Source organism: Crocuta crocuta, unplaced genomic scaffold (assembly GCF_008692635.1).
Source record: "Crocuta crocuta isolate KB4526 unplaced genomic scaffold, BGI_CrCroc_1.0 scaffold310, whole genome shotgun sequence".
Classification (NCBI taxonomy): Eukaryota; Metazoa; Chordata; class Mammalia; order Carnivora; family Hyaenidae; genus Crocuta; species Crocuta crocuta.
The window spans coordinates 1,453,344-1,478,849 of record NW_027532609.1 but is presented as its reverse complement, the minus strand read 5'-3'; the positions used below and the strand labels follow the sequence as shown (position 1 = coordinate 1,478,849).

At 36.5% G+C, this 25,506-nt stretch overlaps 1 protein-coding gene and 1 pseudogene across 4 annotated transcripts in view; one reads left to right on the top strand and one right to left on the bottom strand.

Moving 5' to 3' along the window:
• Positions 1-25,506, top strand: part of PEAK1 (pseudopodium enriched atypical kinase 1) — a 255,618-nt gene that overhangs the window by 20,814 nt on the left and 209,298 nt on the right. The gene's annotated exons all lie outside the window — the stretch shown is intronic.
• LOC144245074 (small ubiquitin-related modifier 2 pseudogene) overlaps positions 6,819-25,506 on the bottom strand; it is a 32,269-nt pseudogene continuing 13,581 nt past the window's right edge.

Here is a 25,506-nt window from a genome sequence, read left to right as displayed (position 1 = left end):
CTGAATAAAAAAATGTGGTTGCTTGCTCAGGCATACTTTTTGGTATAAGTCAAGTTATTGAGTAAAAAAGATTTTCAGTTTCTCTTTTAAGACAGTCAGTATTCAGTGTCCTAGGTTTAACTTGTGGTTCCGTCACTAACGAGTTGGCTATCTTTAGTGCCTTGGGTTTTCTCAGCAGTCCAGTTAACTACCTTACAGTGAAGATCAGTTGGATCTTCAATACCTGAAAGTGCTCTATATATGTATACCACATTTAGGAATCTTAAACAGCATTTTAGCCCCTTTTCTACCTGCTTTGTGACTTTGAGAGTTAAGCTCTCTGAGCTTTTCTTTCTTTCTAGGTACACAGAAGAATTTGGACTGTATATTCAACTCAAGGGGTACTATTTACATTGTTTTTAGCTCTTATAACCTACACTTTATGATTATGTCTCTCTTTTTTTTAACATGTGTTTGCCTCCCTTCCTCCTACTGATAATGATGATTGCCAAATAATAAGACTGGAATTCATTAATCTTTACCTATTACATTTCATTTAACCTTTCTATTAATCTTGTGATCATAGATGATAGTAGTTTTATTTTACTGTTGAGGAAAACCGCGGTTCAGAAAGTTGCACGGCCAGTTACAGAATGTTAGAGGTGGGATTCTAGTCTCTGATGCCAGTGTTTTTTTTTTATTAAAAATTAAGCATGCAGCTTATATGAAGGCATATTACCACATACCTCATCTAAAGGAAGCTTTTGATCTCAATTGTTTTCCTTAAAATGAATAGTTAGAGCCTTACCAAAATACTTTTGTAGAAAAAAATGCATCTATTCAACAGTAGTAAGCATTGTTTGGGAATTTTAACATTATAGTATCATTACAAAAAAATCTGTTTAGCTTTATGTAACATGTGTCTGGGAATCTTTCAGTGTTGGAAAATATAGTGTGTCCTTCAAATAGATGAGTTCATTCTATTTTAATAGGTTTATTTTATTTTTAAATTTTATTTAAATCCAAGTTAGTTAACAGATGGTGTAATAATGATTTCAGGAGTAGAATTTAGTGATTTATCACTTACATATAACACCCAGTACTCATCCCAACAAGTGCCCTCCTTAATTCTCATCACCCATTTAGCCCATCCCTCCACCTCAAACTGCTCCAGCAACCCTTAGTTTTCTGTTTTAAGAGTCTCTTATGGTTTGCCTCTTTAATGTTATACTTTCAGATATTTTTTAATGTTTTATTTTATATTTGTGAGAGAGAGGGAGGAGAGCATGAGCAGGGGAGGGACAGAGAGACAGAAACAGAATCTGAAGCACACTTCAGGCTCTGAGCTGTCAGCACAGAGCCCGACACGGGTTTCAAACCCATGAGCAGTGAGATAGATCATGACCTGAACCACCCAGATGTCCCATAATGTTATACTTTTAAACCTAAGGGCTTGTTTTGTGCTTGCTAGAAAGGAAAACAGGTGATCTAAGTACTTACTAAATTTTTTTTAATCCTAATTTATTTTGTGATTCCAGGAAGAGGGTTACACATGACAGGATTTTCTAAAGTTGCTAAAAATTTCTACTCTTGTAGGATATTGTTTTATGGTATACAGTTTTTACATTTAAACTTCAAAAAGAGGCACCTGGGTGGCTAGTCAGTTAAGTATCCAACTCTTGATTTCGGCTTAGGTCATGATNAAAGAAAGAAAGAAAGAAAGAAAGAAAGAAAGAAAGAAAGAAAGAAAAAGAAATCCAGACTGTCTGAAATGAGTACGTCAGGCAGGGATTAGGACAAGCACATTCAGAAATACTCATTTCTGTCTTGAGTTCATTTATGAGTTCTGAGTTTTAACATTTCCTTTATAAGCTTCAGAGAGCCCCTCATCCAGATGTGGCAGACCTAGAGGTTGATCTTACTTAGCACACAGTTGCTTTCTGAGTGACTGGCAGCACTGGTTCAGCCAGGACTCTTTTGCTGATCCTTCCTGGTTCAGAAATCTCTGTCCTTGGGACATTTCTTTAATTCATGTTTCTCTTTTCTGTTGAAGTGGTTACTACTAGTCCAAAAGTGAGCTTGTCTGAGTAGCTCATTGGTCACACTTTTATCTTTCCAGCTGATGACCCTGAATGACTGTGGCACTTTGAGATCTTATCTGTTGCCCTTCTTAAGCCTATTCACAAAACTCTAGCCAACTTCGTCTTCTTTTCTGCTCTGTGAATATAGCAAGTTCATTCTAGCCTCAGGGTCTTCTATCCTGGTCCTTCCATGGGCGATGGTCTTCCCTCAAGACTGTTGCTTGGCTATGTATCCTCCTTGTCATTTAAATCTCGGCTGAAATGTCCCTTCTTCAAAGAGGTTTTCCTTGAGAACTCACTATAAATTAGCACTCCCCCAACACTCTTTATTACATGACCATGGTTTATTTTCTTCATAGCATTTAATGATGAATCAGTAGTTATTTATTTCTCATTTATTTCCTCTGATGGAGACAGGGACATTCTGTTTTGTTCACTGCTGTATTGCTAGCACCTAAGAATAGTGCCTGCCACAGTAGGCATTCCAGTAAATATTTGATTGACCAAATGAATGCATACTTTTTCTCTTAACTATTTATAAAATCCTTTTTTTTTTTTTTTTTTCTGGTACTCAGGAAGGTACAATTGATGTTTTTGCAATTAATGTTTCTGTACTTTTGACATTTTTATCTTCCTTTACTGTTTTGTTACCTGTTTGAATTCTCTTAGAGGAAGGGGGAGAGAGTCATCTAGTTTTCAGACTCTTGAGATGTGACTGTTTCAATTTATCTGCTGCTTGCCAGATAGGTGTGTGAGCTGGTGCAGCCTAGTCACAAATGCAATTAACAGGAAGGAAAATTGGCTCCTAACAGCTGCTTCAGTCCTGCCTGAGTTGGCCTCTTCCCCAAGGGACTGTCTGTGTCAGCCTAGCAAAATGAAATTGCCTTCCTGTAAACATTTTTTTCTAGGATTATAGAAGAGAAACAAATTCTAGGTTTATAAAATGAGTTAAAATGTGTCAACAGAATAGAATGGACTAATGACTTGCAGTAATTTGAATTCTGAAGCACAGCAGCAACATTTATTTTCAGAAGAGTTGACATTGAAACTGTAGCACTTTTAGTTCCATTGAAATGACTTTATCATGCCAGAAGGGTAGATTTAATAACTTATTTATTGGTGTTGGTGAGAAAGGTGACAATTCTATAAAATACGTTTGACCCATAGAGCTTTGGTTTATAGCATAGGTTTTACATCCTTGCGCCTTCAGTTAACTCTGTCGAAAGTGGCAAGTTTTGGAAAGAATGCAGCTTGATTTCCTTTCCATTTCATTCGCCAACTGTTTAATTCATTCAGTATGAGTTGCATTTGACAATGATAGAAGATGTTAACCACTGCCGTGTGCCATAACCAATACGTATATCCATTTTGGATATGAGTGGGTTTTATATGAACAGAATGCCAGTTCTAGGTTTTATGTTGACATATGCTTCAATGTTAGCAAACATTACCTTGGTCTGCATTGCTCCTTTTTGATACATGTTATTTGATGTACTTTGTAATCTAAGCTAGATGTGAAATGTGCTCTCCTTAAAAGTCATCTTCTGGGGCACCTGGGTGGCTTAGTCGGTTAAGCGTCCGACTTTCGCTTAGGTCATGATCTCGCGGTTAGTGCGAGCCCCGCGTCGGGCTCTGTGCTGACTGCCAGCTCAGAACCTGGAGCCTGTTTCAGAGTCTGTGACTCCCTCTCTCTCTGACCCTCCCCTGCTCACGCTGTCTCTCTCTCTCCCTCTCTCTCTCTCTCTCAGAAATAAAGAAAACATTAAAAAAATTTAAAAAAAAAGTCATCTTCTGATCAATATAGCCTTCGTTTCATCCTTCTATAAAATCTGGCCTTTCATGAAACTAAAAGAGTTTGTGCCATTAAGTCCTGCTTTAATATTTTGTTAACAAAATAAGAAGCTTCTATTATGAGGGTTTTTAATGATTGAGGTGTTGTTATGCTAATATGGTAACTTATGGTGGGTCCCTAGGTAGCTACAGGTTGGGGTCTGGTCACTAAAAACAGCAACTGCATGATTAGAGGGTTGGGACTTCAGGCCAGTCTGATCTCATAGGAGGTGGATAAAGTATGGAGACAGAGTTCAGTCATATAGCCAGTGATTTAATCAATCATGCCTATGTAATGAAGTCCCAAAAAGAACTCTGGACACCAAAGTGGACTTTCTTGATTGGTGAACATACTGATGTACTAGGAGGATGACACATACTGACTCATGGGGAGATGGCATGGAAATTCTTCACTTGCCCTTGCCTCTTACCCTTCGTGGTTCCTTTATAATAAAACTAATTCTACATGTAATGCTTTCCTGAGTTCTGTGAGTTGTCCTAGCAGATTATCAAACTGAGGCTCTTGGGGATCCCTGAATTTCTGATCAGATGAGTAGAAATGCAGGTGGCCTGGGAACCCCTGAAGTACAGCTAGCATCTGAAGTAAGTGCAGTCTTGTTTGGGATAATTCTCTTTGTGCTTGTGGGTGGGACAAGTCTGGGTGGTTAATGGCAGAATTGAATATTGTAGCACACTCATTTAGGGTTGACACAGAATAGTGATATATATTTGTTATAATAAATGAATCAATATTAATACATTATTATAAACTAAAGTTCATAGTTAGCATCAGGGTTCATTCTTTATGTGGTATAGTTGCATGGGTTTTGACAAATTCATAATGTCATGAGTCTGTCATTATAATATCATACAGAATAGTTTCGCTGCTCAATAAATCCCTCCTCCTCTTGCTCCCAAACTCCTGACGCCGCTATTCATCTTTTCACTGTCTTTATAGTTTTGTCTCTTTCAGACTGCCATATAGTTGGAATCATATGGTATGTAATCTTTTCAGACTGACTTCTTTCACTTAGCAATATGCTTTTAAGGTTCTGCCATTTTTTTTGTGACTTGATAGTACATTTATTTTTCTCAATAATATTCAATTGTGTATATTTACCACAGCTTATCTGTTCAACAGTTGAAGGATATCTTGATTGCTTCTAAGTTTTGGCAATTATGAATAAAGCTGCTGTAGCACTCATGTGCAGACTTTTGTGTGGACATTGATTCTCAAATCAGAGCACAACTGCTGGATCATATAGTAGGATTAAGTTTAACTTTGTAAGAAACTGCCAAACTATTTTGCATTCCCACTGGTAATGAATGAGAGTTCTTCTTGCTTACATCCTTGTCAGCATTTGGTATTGTGAATGTTTAGAATTTTAGTCATTATAAAAAGTGTATAGTGTGGCCTCTTGTTCTAATTTGCACTTCCCTAATGGTATTTGATGTTGAGCATTTCTTCATATGTTTTTTTTCTATTTAAAAAAAAAGTTTATTTTTGAGAGAGAGGGTGTGAGTGGGAGAGGGGCAGAGAGAGAGGCCAGGACAGAAGATCTAATGTGGGCTCTAAGCTGACAGCCGAGAGCCTAATGCAGGGCTCAAACTCATGAACCACAAGATCATGACCTGAGCTGAAGTTGGATGCTTAACCGACTAAGCCACTCAGGGGCCCCTATTTTCTATCTTTGTTTGTTTTTTGGTTAGGTGTTTTTTTCATTTACTTAAAAAATAATTTTTTAAAGTGATCTCTATGCCCAAAGTAGGGCCTGAAATCACATGATCCCGAGATCAGGAAGAGTGATGTGCTGCACCAGTTGAGCCAGCACCCCTTTTGTCCACTTTTTAATCATGTTTTTTGTTATTGTTAAGTGTAAGAGTTCTTTGTATATTTTGTGTAACAGTTCTTTATCAGATAGTCTTTCGCAAACATTTTGTCCCAGGGTGCGGCTTATCTTTCCATTAACCATTTCTTTTGTAGAGCAGATGTTTTTCATTTTGATGAAATCCAATTTTTGAATGATTCCTTTATTTCTTAGGTCATGCTTTTGGTGGTGTACCAGGTACAAACTCATCACCAAACCCAGGGTCCCCTAGATATTTTTTTAATGTCATCTTCTAGAAGCTTATAGTTTTGTGCTTTACTTACTTCTGTGATCCTTTTTGAGTTAATTTTGTGTAAATTTTGTTTTACACTTTAAAAATTTATAAAATATTTCATGCATACAGATCTAAAAATGAATGTAATGATCCACATATAAAGTACTTAACAAATGGCTTTATAAAATAACATTTTACCTTGTAAATCTACATTAAATCTAAAATAAATGCAGTTGAGGCCCCTGTGAATCCCTCTTAATCTCATCTCTCTCCCATTCTTGGAAGGAAGTAATTCTGTGAATTTGGTGTTTTTCTCTTTCTTTTTTTTTTAAAATGTTTTATTTATTTCAGAGAGAGAGATAGCATGAACAGGAGAGGGTCAGAGAGAGAGGGAGACACAGAATCCGAAACAGGCTTCATGTTCTGAGCTAGCTGTCAGCACAGAGCTGGACATGGGGCTTGAACCCATGAACCGTGAGATCATGACCTGAGCCGAAGTCGGACGCTTAACCAACTGAGCCACCCAGGTGCCCTGTATTTGGTATTTTTCAAATCCATGCAGTGTTTTTATACTTTATTAAAGTCTCATATAGGGTAGCAGAATGGATAAAAAAACAAAATCCATCTATATGCTGTCTACAAGAAACNAAAAAAAAAAAAAAAAAAAAAAAGAAACAAAACTTGTGACCTCCCTCTGTCCCTAAGATCATTTATTATAGGTTGCAGAAAGCTGTATAATGACATTTCCAATCCTGATTATTTTTCTATTGACATCCTGAAAAATCTGTTGTGTTGTAAAGCATCACTGGCAGATTCAGTCGTAATTTAATGAGAACAGCCTAAAATGCCAAGAGAAGGGAGCTTCAAGTTGCTGCTCTTCCCACTCAACTCTTGCATGAAATGCTGAAATAGTTTCTCCCCTGTGTTCTCTTCAGGGGTAAAATAGGTTCCAGATTTCATCTCCTCAGACCTGTCTTCTATTAAGACTGTGTTCATATTGGTGTTATCCTAATGAAGGGGTATTGAAAAGTGACATTTTCCGACTGAATTTTCCACAGTTCATTGTATTATGCTATGGTTTGTACCATCTTATTCACAGGAATCGGCCGTGGCATATGTTTTGTAACATGATCTCTAAGACAAAGGTGTAAATTAAAAATTGAGTTAGTGTAGAATCTCTGTGCCAGAGTTCGGTGTATCTTCTGTTTGTGATTTATGTTCAGGTCTTTATATTATAGGCGATGTACTCAGATTAATCTCAGGATGTTTTAGACCTATTAATTTCAGACAATCAAATTTTAATTTGGTCATGAAGTTACTTTAGGCTATTAATTATAATCTCAGTGATTATTCTTTCTTGATTTTTAAAAATCAGTATTTACTGAAGTTTTCTTCTTTCAAATCAGTGAAATATTTCTGGCTCCTTTAAAAATAAATAATATTACTTTCGTCTTAGCATACATAGAACAGTTTGTGTGTGTGTGTGTGTTTTAAGTAGCACTCTCATGACTGTATTGTCTTGTCCCATTTAAGTTTATTTGGATTTCCTTTACACCCCTACCTGTTTCTTATACTTTCGGAGCATGAAGTCATGCTTCTTACTGCTGGCATCCTGAGGGCTAGGCCCATCTCTTACTCTTTATTTTGTTGTCTTTGTCTCACTATTTCCCAATCACTACTCATTTTGCTTCCTCCCATAAACACCCATTCTATTCTAGTTAATAATTGTCTTTAGATAGATGCATATCTTTGGCAAATACATAGTGTTTTCTGTGTGTAAGTTTGTCATTTTCATGAATGGCATTTGGCTACACATCTCATTTTATTTCAGTTTTTAAATTCAGCTGTATATTTAAATGATCTATCTTTGTTGCTGTATATAATGCTGGCTCATTACTTCTGACTGCTGGAGAGTATTCTGCCATGTGCATACTCTTATCCACACCTACTATGTATCGATCTTACTTATACACTCCCCTTAGTGTCATTTATGTACTATAAACAATGCTGCAATAATAATCTTCATTTTCTTTTATGGAGGTATATACTGAGGAGTGGTATTGGTGAGTTGTTGGGAGTCCATTATTAAGTTTACTAAGTATTGCCAAACTGCTCTGTAGAACAGCCAGACAGTTTATACTCCTTTGAGCTGTGCATGAGGATTCAGACCATTTTCAGTGTGAGCAACTTGGCAACCAAATTGGCCTGAAGAGTTGCTCATATGGATATGATTGATAAACTCCCAAATTATTTGTTTCTGAATAAGATAAAACCAAAGTGGGTTGCCATCAGCCCTCTACTCAAAAGATACTCATGGATGGAAAAGCTGCCTTGGTTCCTGGATAGAGGTTCATGTAAAGGGAGATTTTTGATGAGAGAATGTAAGGGTGAGCCCTCATTGCCAAATAACTCAGCAAGCTGTGCATGTTAGATTCTCTGTGCCCAGCATGGTTCTTGTTATACAAATGTAAATGAGGCAGAATCTTTGCTCCTGAAGCTCTTTGGTTGTGGGACAAGTGAGTACAGTACTTTGTGATTATCTTTTTAGAGGTGATATGTTTGCTTCTTCTCTGAGAAGTTGACTCTGGTCATAGCAGCGCTCCTTGAGTCACTGTTATTCTTTCTCCCTTGCTTTCTAAAATTAGGACACTCAGGTACCTGGCCTATTAACTATGGCCATTGAGGATCCCAGCAGTCCATCATCCTACCTGACCTGGTAGAAGATTCCCTAAGAAGGGACGTTAGTGTGGTGTTTGCATCCTGAAGTGCATCCTGAAGTGCGCTGTTTGGGGTGGGAGGGATGGCATGTTATAAGTCTCTTTGAATTGGTAAAGTGGAAGTCAGAAAATATTACCTAGAAGTATGGATTAATTAAATGTAGGAAGAGACAGCATGATGTATAGTGGCAAGAATACAGATAAGTATTGGGCAAAATAGCAGACAGAACACACTTCCCAATCTTTACGCATCTAAATTCCCATTGAAAAGACCAATAGAAACATACATAGTTGGGGAGAAAACCCTCCATATGTGTGAGAAACTAGAGCTTGATGCTGCTTATATACCGGAAAACCTAGGATAATTTTTGGTAGGCAGTTCTTCAGGGTAGGAGAACTCCTAACTTGGGAGGGGCAGGGGCACCTGGCTGGCTCAGGTAGAGCATGCAACTCTTGATCTCAGGGTTGTGAGTTCAAACCCCATGTTGGGTGTAGAGATTATTTTTTTTTAAATGATAAAATATACCTGAAAAACTAAAAAAAAATATATTAACTTGGGAAGGACAGTCTTTTTTTTTTTTTAAGAGAGCATGAGCAGGAGATGGGCAGAGAGAGAGGGAGACACAGACTTGTAAACAGGCTTCAGGCTCTGAGCTGTCAGCACAGAGCTCATTACAGAGCTCAAACCCACCAACCGTGAGATCCTGATCTGAGCCGAAATTGGATGCCCTATTGACTGAGCCACCCAGGCTGCCCAGGAAGGGCAATCTTGATGAGTGGCCCCACAAAGCACATTATTTCTATTTGTCTCAGGGCTCCTGGTTGGTTCAGTCATTAAGCATCTGACTTTGGCAAGGTCATGATCTCCTGGTTAGTGAGTTCGAGTTTCACATGGGATAATCAAGACTGGCTTCTGTGAGCATGAGCCCCACCCGATTTTAGTGAGCTAGAGCCCCATATCAGATGAGCCCTGTTTCTCTTTCTCTCTCTCAATTCCTCCCTCCCTCTCTTTCTCTTTTGGGCTCGCTCTCTCTCACTCTCTGCCCCTCCTGGGATTCTCTCTCTCTGCCTCTTGCTCACTTACACCCTTTTTCTCTCTCAAAAAAAAATTTTTTTTTAATTTGTCTCTTGCTTCTCAGACCAGAAGTATTGGTACTTTGTAAATAGTGTTCATAGACCCAGAGTTTGCTGCTAGTACCTCCCTAGAAAGTACCTATCTACATAAACAGCCTTGTCACTAAGGTTGCAGCTATCAACACCACTATTTCAAACTCTGTCCAGGTTGCTTGATCTTCCAACTATCAATGGAAGAAGATTTTTCTTCTCAAAAAGATTCAGTCAGTAAAAGCTGTGAAAGCTGAGTATCAGTTATGAGAAGAGAGCAATCTGATAGGATTCTAAAGGGATAGAAAATATTTACCAAAGTAAAATCTACTGTAGATGCATTGAGTAGCAAATTAGACAAACTTGTGAAATCTTCCTCAGAGTAGTATAAGGCAACAGGTGGGGAAATGAAGATGTTTGGAAAATATGGCAAATGGAGGACAAGTCTGGAGATAAAATGTGCAAATAGTAGAAATTTCAGAAAGAGCGAGATGGAGCAGATACATTTTTTTTTCCAAAGAAATTTCTTTTTTCAAAAGAAATTTTTTTGTTTTTGAAGAAAACATTGCTGACTCAATGGGAAATATGAAAAGATAGTCTTCTGGACTTTTCAGATTTGGAGGTATTTCTGCTAGTGACAGTATGAAAGGAATTGAATTGGTGGTGGTACAGAGAGCCAGCTTCTAAATTCTCCCATAAAAAGGCAGAACAACAGGCAGGAACAACAGGTGGAAAGCCAACAAGATGGGAGGCCTTCTTCCAGGACGAAAGGGTCGTCAGGACCTGAGACTGAGTGGTGGATTATGATCATTAGAAAAAAGAAAGAGTTAAATTGCTATATACAGGTGATAATGATGATCAACCTAAAAATCAAAGAAAATTATTACTTGAAAACCCATTTGAACTAATACTAAGTTATATGATGTGTACCCACTAAATCTATGGAGATCAGGAATTTTTCAGTATTCTAGTAATATCTAATTAGCAACTATAGTATTAAAAAAAAAGAGTCCAACAAGTATTTAGAAAGAACACCCCTAAGAAAGAAGTTATTTTAAGAAAACTTAATTTTACTGCAGGCCATAAAGAGACTTAAAGAAGTAGAGATTAAGCATGTTTTTGATTAGGAAGGCTTGATATCTTGTGGATTCTTTCCAAGTCAATGAATTTAATACAGTTCTAGTAAATATCCTAACTAACCAATTTGATCAGGGGGGGGTGGTAGTAGAATTTAACAAATTTTTCTGAAACTGATTTGGAAGAATACATTTAAGAGAAAAATTTTGAAGGACTGTAGTTATAGAGTTGGAATTGTAGTACCATGTATTAGAAGATTTTATAAACCTGCAGTAATTAAAACCATGTGATAACGACTAAGAGTAGAACAACTGAAGTCCTGAAAAAGAAAAGAAGATGTGTTAGTATATGATAGTGCTGCTCTCATTTCAATTCATTGGGAGAAAGAATGAATAGTTAACAAATGGTGGTAGGAAAAGTGGTTTAGAAACTGGAAGATTATAAAAGTAGTCATACTTCACACCTTAAACTAAGACTTCTGATGGATTAGGTATTGAAATATTCTTATAATGGAATAGAAGAATTTGAGGAAATATATGTAAATATATGATCAATTAGTGGAGAAAGCCTTTCCTGTTTTTAACATTTAAGAAAATATTTCTTACACACATATAATTTTTAGAAGAAATATATAAGCAAAACGAAGAAAAAAATACCCAGTATTCCACCCAGTCCAAGACCACCGTTGATAGCATGCTGTTTGTATGTAGGAGAGTTCCTTTAAATGCAGAATAAAATGAAGAAACCACATATAAAAAATGATTTGGCAAGACTCCTGGGTGACTCAGTCAGTCTGACTCTTGACTTTGGCTCAGGTCATGATCCCAGGGTCGTGGAATCAAGCCCTGCACTGGGCTCTGTGCTGAGTGTGAAGCCTGCTTGGAGTTCTCTTTCTCTCTCCCTCTACCCCGCTCCCCTGCTCACCTGCACTCTCTCTCTTTCTTTCCCACTCTTAAAGAAAAAGAAAAATGATTTGGCTTCAAGGAAAAAATAAAAGTATCAAATATTGTTAAAATTAAAAGACAGATGTTGACTATGAACCAGTATTGATGTTACATGATAAAAATTTAATACCTTTAATAAAAGAAGAGTTCTCAGAAGTGAGTAAGAAAATACCTAAATAAGAAAATGTGCAGTCATGAATAAACAGTTTGTCAAGAAAAACATAGAAACAATCAGTAAACATGGAAAAACATCGTCAATCTCATTAGTTAACAAAAAAAAAATTGAAAGTAAAACTGCAATGAGATGCTTTTTAAAAAATTGAGATACTTTGGGGCACCTGGATGGCTCAGTTGGTTGAGTGTCCGACCCTGGATTTTGGCTCAAGTATGTTCTCATGGTTAATAAGTTGGAGCCCTGCATTGGGCTCTGCACTGGTAGCAGGGAGCCTGCTTGAGATTCTCTCTCACTCTGTCTGTGTCTCTCTCCACTCCTCCCCTGTGTGTGCACTCTCTTTCTCTCTCAAAATAAGTAAACATTAAAAAAATGGAAATAATTTTTAAATATACCAGATTGCTAAGGCCTTAAAAATAATTTCCCTGATTTAGTAATAAAATAGCATGATTTTATTTCTTTAAACAAACACCCCTACGTTTATAAATCCAAGTGAATATATTTACCTTTTGAAATAAATCTATTTGAGAACAGATGCCATTGTGGAAGATGGTGCTTGGAAACAGCCACTGTCATTCATAAATTTGTATTTTCCTCAAGCTTTTCTATTGAGAAAAAAAAAACTTAGTAAGAATCAAACAAATTAAAGTACTGCATGATGATCGTGTCTTACTTGTTTTAGGTTCAGGAAATAATCGCTTCTTGTGTTTTGGCATAAAGACCCCAATACTCATTGTTGGTGAGGAGAAATGTGGTCTTACATCAGTAGGGGTAGAATAAAATGATCTAGCCATTTTCTAGGACAGTTTACAAAAATGTGTTAAAGGCATTCATGATCTACATACCTTTTGACCCAATAATTTTACTTAAAATAAAATAATTTGTACTAAAGAAACTATCAGAACTGTGCAAAGACATATTCTAGGATATTTGGTGTATATTATACACATACACCCCCCCCCCACAGGCATGTATATAAGGATATTTATAATATTAGAAATCCAGAAACAACCTAAATATTTAAAATAGAAAATTAATTGAATTTATTATAGTATGTATCTATAATGGGGTGCTGTGCAAAAATTAGGAATGCTTTAACAGAGATAATAATGATAAAACTGAGTATACACTTTAGACAAAACTCTAATTGTAGTTACTCATGCAGTTATTAAGTCATTCACTCACAAATACTTAGTGACAACCCAGGCATTGTTCTGGAATCTAGAGATAGAATACTGCTTGGAGCAAAACTTAATAAGACAATTTCTTTGCCTTTATGGAATTTACAGTCTAGTTAGCAGAGACAGAACAATAAATAAATTGTCAATCAGTGATAAGTGCTTTGGAGAAAGATATGGCATGTAATAGGCAGAGACAGAGGGAGAGAGAATCCCAAGCAGGCTCAGAATCCCACGCAGGCTCAGCACAGTCAGGGCAGAGCCTGATGCAGGGCTTGAACTCAAGGAACTGTGAGATCATGACCTGAGCTGAAATCAAGAGTCCAAGGCTGAACTGACTGAACCACCCAGGCGCCTCCACCTCTGTGTTTTTCACATTTTCTCTAATTATTACTTTTAAAATAAAAGAAATTAAAATAGACTTCTGCTTTTACTGTGTTCCCTTCCCCCCTGCCCCCAATTTCAAAGTATTATATGCATTTAAAATTTTAAGAATTATATTTCTTTCTTTTTAGTGTTGGACATTCCCTTTGTCTGGTAATTCAGATGGTTAGTAGGTCCAACTCTTAAATTAGAACCAAGATGTTAACTGACTAATGAAATTGATTGAGGAAGGAAGTTACACCTTTGTTCTTTCAAGGTAGAGAGGACTGTATTCAGCATTTCCCCTATCATCCTTGTTTTCTTTTGTGAAGTAAACTTTAGAAACTTGTTTTATTACATCTTTGATAAATTTGATGCTATAAGGTTACATTTTTACTTATGTGTTCTGCTGTTATTACATCATCACCAGATGCAGAATAACTCAGTGACAAAAACCTGTGTAGTATACATCAGTAGAATGGCCATGTCTCAGTCATCTTTACTAATGAATGTGTGTTGTATTGCTGATTTCCTGAAAATCATTTGTATGAATCATTAGAATATAGTACTATGAATTTTCTTCCATGACTTACCTTTCTGATTTGCTTGATTATACCAAATGTTAGAGCACTTATAAACCAATTCACTCTAAGCGAAGTGAGAGTTACAGTAGTCCAGAGAGTGCCAGATGGCAGAGATGGAAAAAGAAAAGTCATACTCAGTTTAGACTTGACTATAGATAATCTGCATGATTGATTATTTTAACAATAAATCAACAATTCTCATTATCTGGAAACATAACTTGAGTTTTATATTAGCTGAAAATAGTAACCCTTACATTGATTGGCAGTGTCTAGTCCTCTAACATTACGTAGGAAATGGAGACTCTGGCTTTTTGCTCTTAGAGTACCTTTCCAGGTAAAGTGAGGAACACATTGGCCAAGGTAAAATTTTGGTTTGAAATCATGCTTTACTAGTAAATTGCAAATCTGTGGTCATACTTGTTTTATACTGTTAGTTTCAGAAATAGCAAAATCATTTCATGGCCTGTTGGCTGTAGTTTTGTCCATTAATAAAAATAAATGTGATTTTTTTAATAGAAAGAGAGAAATATCTCCTTTTATATTTTAGATTCTGAAAAAGTTTATTTTTTTGTAGTCTAAAAAACGTCCTATACCTTTTCTATTTTTCTATACCAACTGAGCAACTGGATGGTAAATAAATGTTTTGTTATAGCTGATTTCTGTTTTTGTTTGCCTAATTGGAAGGTAGATATTTAGTTGTTTTCTGATGATCTTTTTTTTAAGGTCTATTTATTTATTTTTGAGAGAGAGAGAAAGAGGGAGGGAGCACACAACCAGGGGAGGGGCAGAGAGAGAGAGAAACTGAGGCAGGTTCCAGGCTCTGAGTTGTCAGCACAGGGGCTGAACCCATGAACCATGAGATCACGACCTGAACCAAAGTTGGATGCTTAACTGACTGAGCCACCCAGGCGCCCTTGTTTTCTGATGACCTAAAACCAGTACTGTTGTTACCTGAATGCTGAAGTGGAAATAATTCCTTTGCTTTAAAAATTACAACTGTCTAGGGGCGCCTGGGTGGCTTAGTCGGTTAAGCGTCCGACTTTCGCTTAGGTCATGGTCTCGCGGTTCGTGGGTTCGAGCCCCGCATTGGGCTCTGTGCTGACTGCCAGCTCAGAGCCTGGAGCCTGTTTCAGAGTCTGTGACTCCCTCTCTCTCTGACCATCCCCTGCTCACGCTGTCTCTCTCTCTCTCTCTCTCCTAGAAATAAATAAAAACATTAAAAAATTTTTTTAAATAAATAAAAATTACAACTATCTTGCCTATAGTGTTTATGATTTCCAAATTTCTTAATTACTTTTATATGAATTGTGTCACTGGACACAGAAAGAAAAGAGACTGCCATCACGCAAACTCACGTTGGATCCCAGCTCTGCCTGCACTGAGTAGCTAGCTGAATGCATAAGTGTCAGAGCCTCAATTTACTCATCAATATGACTACCTATATTATTGACTTGTTGTGTTATGCCTCCAGTATTCTGCCTAGTGTGTGGTATGCATCCAGTAAGCAATACTTGTTCCATTTCTTTTATTTTACATTTTAAATTTGGCTGCATATTCAATAGAACCTTTGGTGATTTTGTTACAGTAACTTTTTATACAGAGCACTTTTGAAGGCAGTCGAAAAAGAATATCCGTTACTAATTTTGGTCTGCATGGTGTTAGATCTTTGACTTGGGTCTCACCTTTTTTATTCTTTTTAAAGATATTTATTGTACAGTTTTACAGTATATTCAAAACATATAGTTGTTCCAGATACTCTGCAAGATCCTTGTGGTAGAAGCTTGCTGTGTATTGTCTTTAATCCCTGTAACTGTAGATAACATTTATTTTTATTGAAGAGGAAACTGATGATGACGTCTGGAAGGCTTTTAAAAAATGTATATGTAATAATGGGCATGCCATTACGGGTTAAAATCCATATGGTATATTATAAAGTGATCTTCTGCTGTGTTGTTGGAGAATGAAGTTTCCATTATCAGACTTTAGTAATCTCCACTGGGACTGAAGACTAGTGGTCTTCAAGAAGCTGGGAGGGAGATGAACTATTGCTGTTAACTGTGATATTAAAGTATCCTTGAATTCAGTATGGACAACTGTTAGTGCTTGAGGATTTTTTTTTCTCCTCCTCCTCCTTCTCCTCCCTGCCCCCCCCCCACATGTACTGTTCCTCCTTCCATAATGTGCTCATCAGTTAATCCTTAAATCTTCAAAGTGTGAATACCTTCCTTAATTTTAGTCCTTTGGTTTTTGTAATAACGTTGCAGTTTTTCTACTTAAAACAGAATCTTTACAATGATTCCGATTATATCAAAAGGAAAATCTAGCATGTGTTTGAATTTTTTTAAGTTGATATAGTGTTTTAGTTTATCAGGGTTCACATAAGAGAAACTAACAGCTGTCTATACTTAGTATTTCTTTTTTGTTAATTAGGAATATTTAATTATGGTCTTAGTGTATTGTGTTATATTGGCATGATGTTCCAAAATGTTTAAAAGTGGTCAGTTGTCATGTATATTTATATATATGTTATAAAAAGGAACTTGTTTCAGAATTATCTGCCTCTTATTTATGAGGAATATGAGTGTTAAAGAAATGCAGACAGATGTTTAGAGTACATTAGAGCCAAGTTTGATTTTTTTCCATCTTGTTGGCATAGGAATTTACAGTGATTCATTGGGTTGTTTCTTTATTTAACTGGTTTCATTTTAAACATGTCCTTGTCCCAACAATGATTTATTTAATTTAGAATAGTATTCTGATGAGTACAGGGACTAGTTTAACTTAACATCCAAATGTTTGACTCTATAATTATTAAAAAATCAATATGAACAATTTAACATTGTGTTAGTACTCATTTAAGAACACTTTTTATTATGAAACTCTTTGTTTATTTTCTTATTTCTAAAATCCTGGTTACTTAGTTTTGATCTTTTCAAAATATAATTTGTCTAATGGCATTAATTTGTGTGGAAAACAAAGAGCCCCATCAGAAGTGTTTGGATTTTCTTTGCATATTTTGAAGATTGGGATTATTCTGCCTTGCTAAACTTAATTTTTGAAGATTTTCAAGATACAGTACAAGAAATAATATTTCTTCTGTCCGCCTACAGTATGAGCTCATTTGTCTCTGGTAATTTTTTTATACATCCCACAAGTCAAGCTGCTTCCTAAACAGAAGAATATTAGGAAATAAACCCTGATTGATTCTGTGTTTTGGGGTAAGTGAGGTACTATCTCATTCAGAACCATTTTGACTTCTTAGGGAGTAGTCCTCCCACCATTGCTAGGGTATCAGATCCAGAAGCCAAGAACGATTTTTTTTCTCCTAAATTGCCAGCCAGGAAGTTTCTATGATGAGGGAAATATGCCCTGTGTTTAGAGAATGCTGTCATCATATGGGAAGTATAATTTGAAACGAGAGAGGGAGTCCCAGAACACACCTTTCTAGCACTACATTCCATTTTTACCAGGAGAAAGTATAGTTTAATTTTCATTTTAATGAATTAGATATGACTTTATTATGAAATGGTTCTGACATTTCTGTTGCTATTGGAGATATTCTGTCCTTTTATTTCTCTTAATTTAAAAGCTCTGTGTTTACCCCTCTGTTTAAAAGATTGCCAAGATCCAGAGTAGTGTGGTTTTTGATGAGAGTAGTTGAAGGTGTCATTGATGTTTTAGAGAATCCCTTTATCAAAGATGATTGGCCATAATGGTGGAGTTCATTATGTTATTTCCTCTAAAATCCAAACATGACTCTGGGTAGAGATGGGGGATAGGGAAGCAGGAGGAGGATGTTTAAGTGTTCAACATAGATGGCTGGGATGACAGAGCAAATGGGGAGATTTTATCTCTTATAGTCTATGGGAAATATTTTGAGATCATCTTTCTTTCTTTCTTTTTCTTTCTTTCTTTCTTTCTTTCTTTCTTTCTTTCTTTCTTTCTTTCTTTTTCTTTCTTTCTTTCTTTCTTTCGAGAGCACATGAGCAGGGAGAGGGACAGGGAGAGAGATATCAATCATTAGGTCAGAGTGGCTTTTAAATTTCAAAGCGTTATCATAGTGACTAGGATTATTGCTGAGCTGGAGACAGTGTTCTTTGGAAGCCATGTTATTAGTCTTCTTGGTTCTAGTGCAAGGTTTGGCAGAGCTTTCATTTTGAGTTAAAGTTTGTAGTTTTGCCATCATCATAGAGTTTACAGAATATTGACCACATTGTAAGGAGGTGCCAACTGATTGGAAGTAGCTGCCTGGAGAACCTGTTGACAATTAGGAGGTTTGTGGGGACATTTGTGAAGGAGTAGTGCAATCTAATAATGTCTGACCTGATCACAAGTTGGAAAGGGATGGAGTGGGATTTGTGTTACTTATGCCCTGTGTTTGCCAAATCCATAAAGGGGCCTTAGAGTGTAGGGATTTACTCCCACATGTAAAGTAAAAAGTCATTTTACTATATCCCTTGTCAGAAAATCCTCCCATCTTTTTTCAGATACCTCCAGTGGGGAGCTGCCTGCCTGCCTGTGATCCCATTCTGTTGTTGGACAGCTCTGTTAGAAATTACCCCCTGCAGTATTCATATTCCTTCCCATGTAGTTGTTATTCTGTACTGAAAGTTCATGAACACCTAATATAAAGGGTTTCTGACATGGGTAATTTATGAGGTGTTTGTTTGTTTGGTATCATTTACCAGCTGCCTTTTTGTCCATTTCAAAAAAATTTTAATTTCAAAATATTCATATGAAGTTGCCTAGATAGTATAGTGTTGCTGTGCACTCTTCATGCTGTTTTCTTCAATGATAACATCCTACAAAACTGTAGTACAATAACAAAACCAGGAAATCGATATTGGTACAATCCACAAACCTTATTCATATTTCACCAGTTTTACATGCTTGTGTGTGTGTGTGTGTGTGTGTGCATGCACGTGTAGTCCTGTGTAATTTTATCATATATGTAGATTTGGCTAATTGCCACCATAGTTAAGATACAGTATACTGTTCTATATCCCAAATAGCTCCTTCATACTACCACTTTATAGTCATTCCCAATCCTCGCCCCTATTCCTAATCTGTGGCAGCCACTAATCTTCTATCCATCTCTGAAATTGTCTTTTTGAGAATTTTATTTAAATGTAATCATATAGTACAGCTTTGAGATTGGCTTTTTCCCCCCAGCTTAATTCCCTTCAGATCTATCCAAGGTGATTACATGTATCGATAGTTATTCTATTTTTAAATCATTACTGATATTTTTCCTTAAGGCCACAATAAATATTTATCTAACTATATCAATAACTTTTAAAGTATTATAAAAGCAGTTAATTTACATTTGTAGCACCATTAAATTTGAATTCACCCGTTACATGATACATAAGAAACCTCAACTTTGACCATTTCTTGCTGAACTCTAGGCTAATGGGAGTGCAAGAGTGTCACATGCTCTTCATTCAGCCGTCCCATTTGTGCTACTTCTTTTTTGGCCAAGGGCTGTCTACCGGAGAGGATGATTATGTGAATGAAATGAGACATAAAAGTCAAAATATAAACTTTTCTATACCATGTCAAACCGATACAAATATATAAGGTACAAATGTTACCTATGGTAGTGTCTGTTATAATGAGATTGACAATTAGAGATTAAAAAAAATAACTTGTCTTTATTTTCCTACTTGCCTATAATGAATACATACTTTATCTTTGTTTTTCTGTTTGTAGAAATAATGCATACTTATTAAAAATGGTAACATGATAAAAATACATATGCTTGAAAGTGAAAGCCTACGGAAATCTCCCTGCTAAAGTTACCTGTTATGAACTATTGTATGTTTTGTTTTTCTATGCATAGATTAAGTTTTTCTTGTTATTATTATGAAAACAAAACTAGGGATTTGCTGTGCACATTGTTTTGCATCTCTTTTACTAAAGTATCTTGAATATTTTTTCTTGTCTGTACAGATGACTTTATTAGCTATATGGTTACTTCACTAAGTACATATACTATTCATTCATATATTGCTACTCTTCATTGAATGCCTGCTGTGTTCAAGGCACCGTGCTGGGGGAATGGCGATGCATAATACACGAAGTTTACATTTTAGAGGGAAGATAGACGTTAATAATGATTCATTCCTCGATTATTTGATTGCAAATGTGATATTGACTAGGAAAAAGTAGAACAGAGAGCTGTGCACGTGTCGTCAGGGCACTCAGCCTGGACTGGAAACCAGGGAGCAGCTCCTAAGTGAAGGTGTCTTCTGAGCTGAAATCTAAGGATGGTTATGTGAGAATTAGGAAGTGACTGATGAAAGAATAGTGTGTAGATGAATAGAAACTCATCTAGATATTCCCATACATGGCTAGAAAGCTGTATATCAAAATGGCAGGGTTTTTTTGTGGTGGCATTACAGAAGTTTTGTTTTAATAGTTTATTTTATTTTTGAGACAGAGAGAGACAGAGAGGGACAGAGAGAGAGGGAGACACAGAATCTGAAACAGGCTCCAGGCTCTGAGCTAGCTGTCAGCACAGAGACCGACGCAGGGCTCCAACCCATGAGCTGTTGAGATCATGACCTGAGCGGAAGTCAGACGTTTAACTGACTGAGCCATCCAGGTGCCCCTAGAAGTTTTTTTTTTTTTTTAATCTATTTCTGATTTGTCTACAGTGAACATGTATTTATCATGTAACTAAAATAAAAAGAAAAAACAGAAGTGTTAAATCACAATATTGTACACCTGAATTTAATATAATACTGTATATTAACTAACTAGAATTAAAAGCTTTTAAAAATAACTAAGTGCAGTAAATTAAAAAAAAAGAAAAACCATAAACCTGTTTGATGTACGAATACATATACTCATAGAGGGAAAAAAAAACCTGATAAAACATTTCTCAGTGTACTAATACTGTGGTTACATTATAGATAGCTGCTATTTTTTTAACAAGACTTTCTATAAGTAATATTAGCTTTATAGAAAAATTAAGAAGGTACAGAGCTCCCATATATCGTCCCTACCAGCATGCCCGCACACGTGCGTGTGCACGTGCACACACACAAACACACAGAGTTTCCCCTATTCATATCTTAACATTAATTTGGTACATTTGTTACAATTAATATTTTAACATTGATACACTATTATTAACTACCCATTGCTTATTCATGTTTCCTTAGCTTTTACCTAATAACCCTTTTTCTCCTCCACAGTCCCATCCAGGATACCATGTTACATTTAGTTTTCATTCTCTTTAGGTTCTTTTTGACTGTGACAGTTTCTTATATTTTCTTTATTTTTGATGTCTTTGACAGTTTTGAGGAGTACTGATATGTTGTAGAATATCCCTCTTCTGGAATTTATCTGATGTTTATCTCATGATTATACTTCACTGTGGGTCTTTGGTAAAGTGTCCACAGCGGTAAAGTGCCAGCCTCATCACATCATATCAAGGGGTACCTACTATCAACATGAATTACCATATTGATGTTAACCTTGATTACCTGGCTGAAGTAGTTGGTGTTTGTCAGATTTCTTCTGCATTGTAAAGCTTCTTTCTTTCTTCTCTGTTTCATACACTGCTTTTAGAAGGAAGTCTCTATGCAAAGTCTCTATTGAAAGAATCAGAATTATGCTTCACTTCCTTGAGGGTAGAGTATTTACATAAATTATTAGGAATTCTTCTGCACAGGAGATTTGTCTTTTCTCCTCAGTTTATTTATGTATTTAATCATGAGAATGAAATCCTGGAGATTTATTTAATCCATTAGGTTTCAACCCAATAATATACTTTATTGTTCAGATGATTCCAGCTTTGGCTATTAGGAGCTTTTTCACTTGCCTCTTGGACATACCCCATCAATAAGGATTTGTGTTTGTTGGTTTTTTTCCTAAGTGTTTCCTTATTTTCTGACACTACAAGATGCTCTAGGCCTATTGTGTGTTGTCTGTCACAGACCTAGAATCATCCATTTTCCAAGGTGCCTTGCTTCCTTTCGTTGGAGGATAGTATTAAAAACCAAAATCTTGGGTGCTATTGTATTTTTCTCTATTTTTTTCCTAGTTCTGGTCCCCCCTCCTTTTTGTCCCTTAAGATCTCTGATAAACCAAATAGGAATTCTACCATGGCAAATTTAGGTTCGATTTAAATATTTAATTTAAATATTTATCATTAAATATTCATTTCTAGCTACCTTTCTCTCCCTTCCTTCTTCCTTAGACATCTTTCAGCCAGGGTAACCTGGTGACACAGTGCTGCCAGAGAGATACTAAATACAAATCTCTTGTAAAGTGCTTTCTTTCCAAAATCAAGTCAAAACCTGGAGGGATATATTTTGGAGCCCTTCAGCTTTCTTCCTGTCCAGAAAATGGAATTGATACCTGGATGTTCAGTATGAGTACGAAAGCAAATGCTAGGGAATGCACAGTAGAGAGATAGACAGGACCTTGTTCTGTGATGTCATTGGTGGCCTGTATGGTTGAACCATCCCTAGTTTGCCCAGCTCCAGACTTCTTTTTGCCTAAAATAAGATAAACTCCCATGTGTTAACTATTGTTACTAAAGTTTTTTGGTAATTGCAGCAGCTGAGCACAAAGTCTTAGCCAATTCAGATATCAACTTGGTTGGCAAAATTACTATTAATTTACTTAAATATTTGTTAAGGACCTGCCATGTGTAAGGTTTCATAATAGAGGCAGAAAGAGAGGAACTCTGTTGATATCATCCTTGTTCCCACTGGACCCAGGTTTAATAATAATATGCAGAATAGGATAGTTACATGGCTAACTGTGATTAAAAACAGAATATAGGATACCTTTGTCATTCACTTGGTCATGATTACTATCATCTGTCACTTTATCTTACTGCATTCTCTATCTGCAAGCTTGGCAGTTTAGCCAGTTCCAGGACAGACACCTAAGTGTAGTCTTAGTCCCTTCTTTTTCTCTAACCTTCCACATCCGTTTGGTTGCCATTTGGTAGCCTGTTTTCTTACCTTGTAAATATCTTTTATCCCATCTTATTTAAGTCCTTTGCTCCTCTACTAGTTCTGACTCTTAGAAATTTCTCTCCTATACAAAATTACAACCCTAGTTCCCATGCCTCCAATTCATTCTCCCCACTCTAGAGGCAAAGCAGTCTTTCTACAAGGCAGATGAAATCTTGTTTCTCTGTTCAGTAAAATTATGTGTTGGCTTTGCATTGTTTCGAGTATAAAGTTTAAAAATTTTCCTCTTGAAAGTCTTATAGGATCTCGCCCTGCCTGGCTGCCCAGTCTGGTTTTATGGCAGTGTCCCCACACATAAACCACTCTGCAGGACACACCCCTGACTTCATTCCAAACATTTAACTAATTCTTCTTTAGTTTTCTGTGTTCTTATTTATCTCAGAACATTTTCCTCAGCCTGAAATTCTTGCTACTCCCAATGCCTTTTAATCCTTTGAGACAGAGCTGGTCTTTCAGAAGACCTTCTGTAATTCTCACAGTATCATTCTCAAGGATCTCTCAACCTCTCTTATCACATAACTGGCTGTTATATTTTGTTGACCTTAAAAATAAAACAGCCAGTTATTTTAGCAGCAAAATGAGTTTATTCAGGAAAAGCAGAAGAATAACAGCTTGTGATATGGAAGCTATAACAAACCCTAGACAAGTCTGGAGTCCAAGGAGAGGAATGGTATCAGAGTTCTGTTCAGGGTGCTGACAGTTTCTCATTGGCCGAGTTGTGGTATTTTCTTACTGGCAGAGCTTGTTGCTGGACGAGGGGAAAATTTTCCTTTTATGATGAAGTAGCAAAGTAGGCTTCTTCCTGTTGGGAATGCAAAGTGTCTTTTCCTGTTGGGTTACAGTTGGTGATGAGTAATAGGACAGGCGAGCTCTTCCTTCTGGCCTCTAGACTCAATTTTAAATGAAGCTTCCTTTATTCAGTTTCACAACTTGAAATACCTCTTGAATTCATATACTTTCCATCAACCTAACATTTTGTTCTAGACTGTCCTCATTATAACATGTCTCTCTGCTTCTGCTTTGGGAATTTGTAAAGCACCTGCTTTACCCAGTAGCCAGTGATGTTTTCAAACTCCAGATGTGATCATTATGGATGGCACTGTGTTTAAAAATCCTTCTCTGGTTGACTGATGAGCCTAATTAGGCTACAGACTAAGTCCTAACATGGCCTGTAGTGTACTGCATGCATTGGTTCCTGTGTGCCTACTTTTCTAGCCTCACTTGTTTTCTTTTAGCTCTTTAAACTTGCTCTGCTCCCTCGTTCTCACGGCTTTGCACAGGTTTCTCCTGTCTGAAACATTTATCATGTAGATACCTTCAACTCTCAGCACTTCCTCAGGATATCCCCACCCAAATCTATCTATAGCAGATTTCTTTGTTGTAGGTTTCACTTACTCTGCAAAAACTTGTGGAGTTGAGCAAGGTGGAGAGTATATAGTTGCATTTAATTTTCAAAAATGATTATAGCTTCTATCTTTAAAAGTAGATTTCTGCATTCACCCCTCTGGAAAACCTTTATTCCTTTATACAAACTGCTCATTTCACTCATTTCATTAGATTCTTGTTCTGTCTTGACTTCTTGATAAATTCCTTAAACAGAGGTCTTGTCAGCATCCTAGATTCTTTGGTTCTAAATCTGTTTTATAGTCTAACCATTTTTCTCTACTGATTTTTAGTTTTGTTTTTTTGTTTGTCAGTTTTTGGTACGAAACCCACAGAGAAAGTTAACAGTTGTTTACTTTGTTCAGAAAAGTTCTGAGTAATATAAGCTGTGCTTAAATGGGTACTCTGACCACACTAAGCACATAAGGGACTTTAAAAAGAGTGATTCAGGGTGCGCATTCTGTTCCTCACTTCCTTAACCCCCAGACCCAGAACTCCCAGTTAGAACTTCCTGTGATTTCATGAACTGCTGACAAATATCCAGAGTTAGTCCCGACTTTAAATACATACTGCACAGTCATAGACTCAAGAGTGGAAAGAGGCTTTCGGGGCCATTTAATTTTTATCTAGTCCCCTCTTTGTTCAGGGTTGTTTGTTCCTGAATGTTCTGTACCACCCACATATATGAGCTTGTCTTTCATACAGTGAACTCAAACCTGCCTCCTTACAGTTTTCATCCACAGGCTTTAATTCTTAGTACTATCTGTGCAATGACAACGTGTGTGTGTAAAGACAACCATCATGTCTTTTCTAGGTAGCTTTTCTCCAGGAAGAATAGCCCCAGTTCCTTATATATCATGGCTTAAAGTTCTTTTATCACCTTCCTTGAATTTATGCAACTTTGATTCTTGAATGTTTTGGCATTTTTACCACTCTATCCCTTTTCTATTAGTGTAAATAATAAAGATGATTGCAAATGAAATAAGTTGATAGAT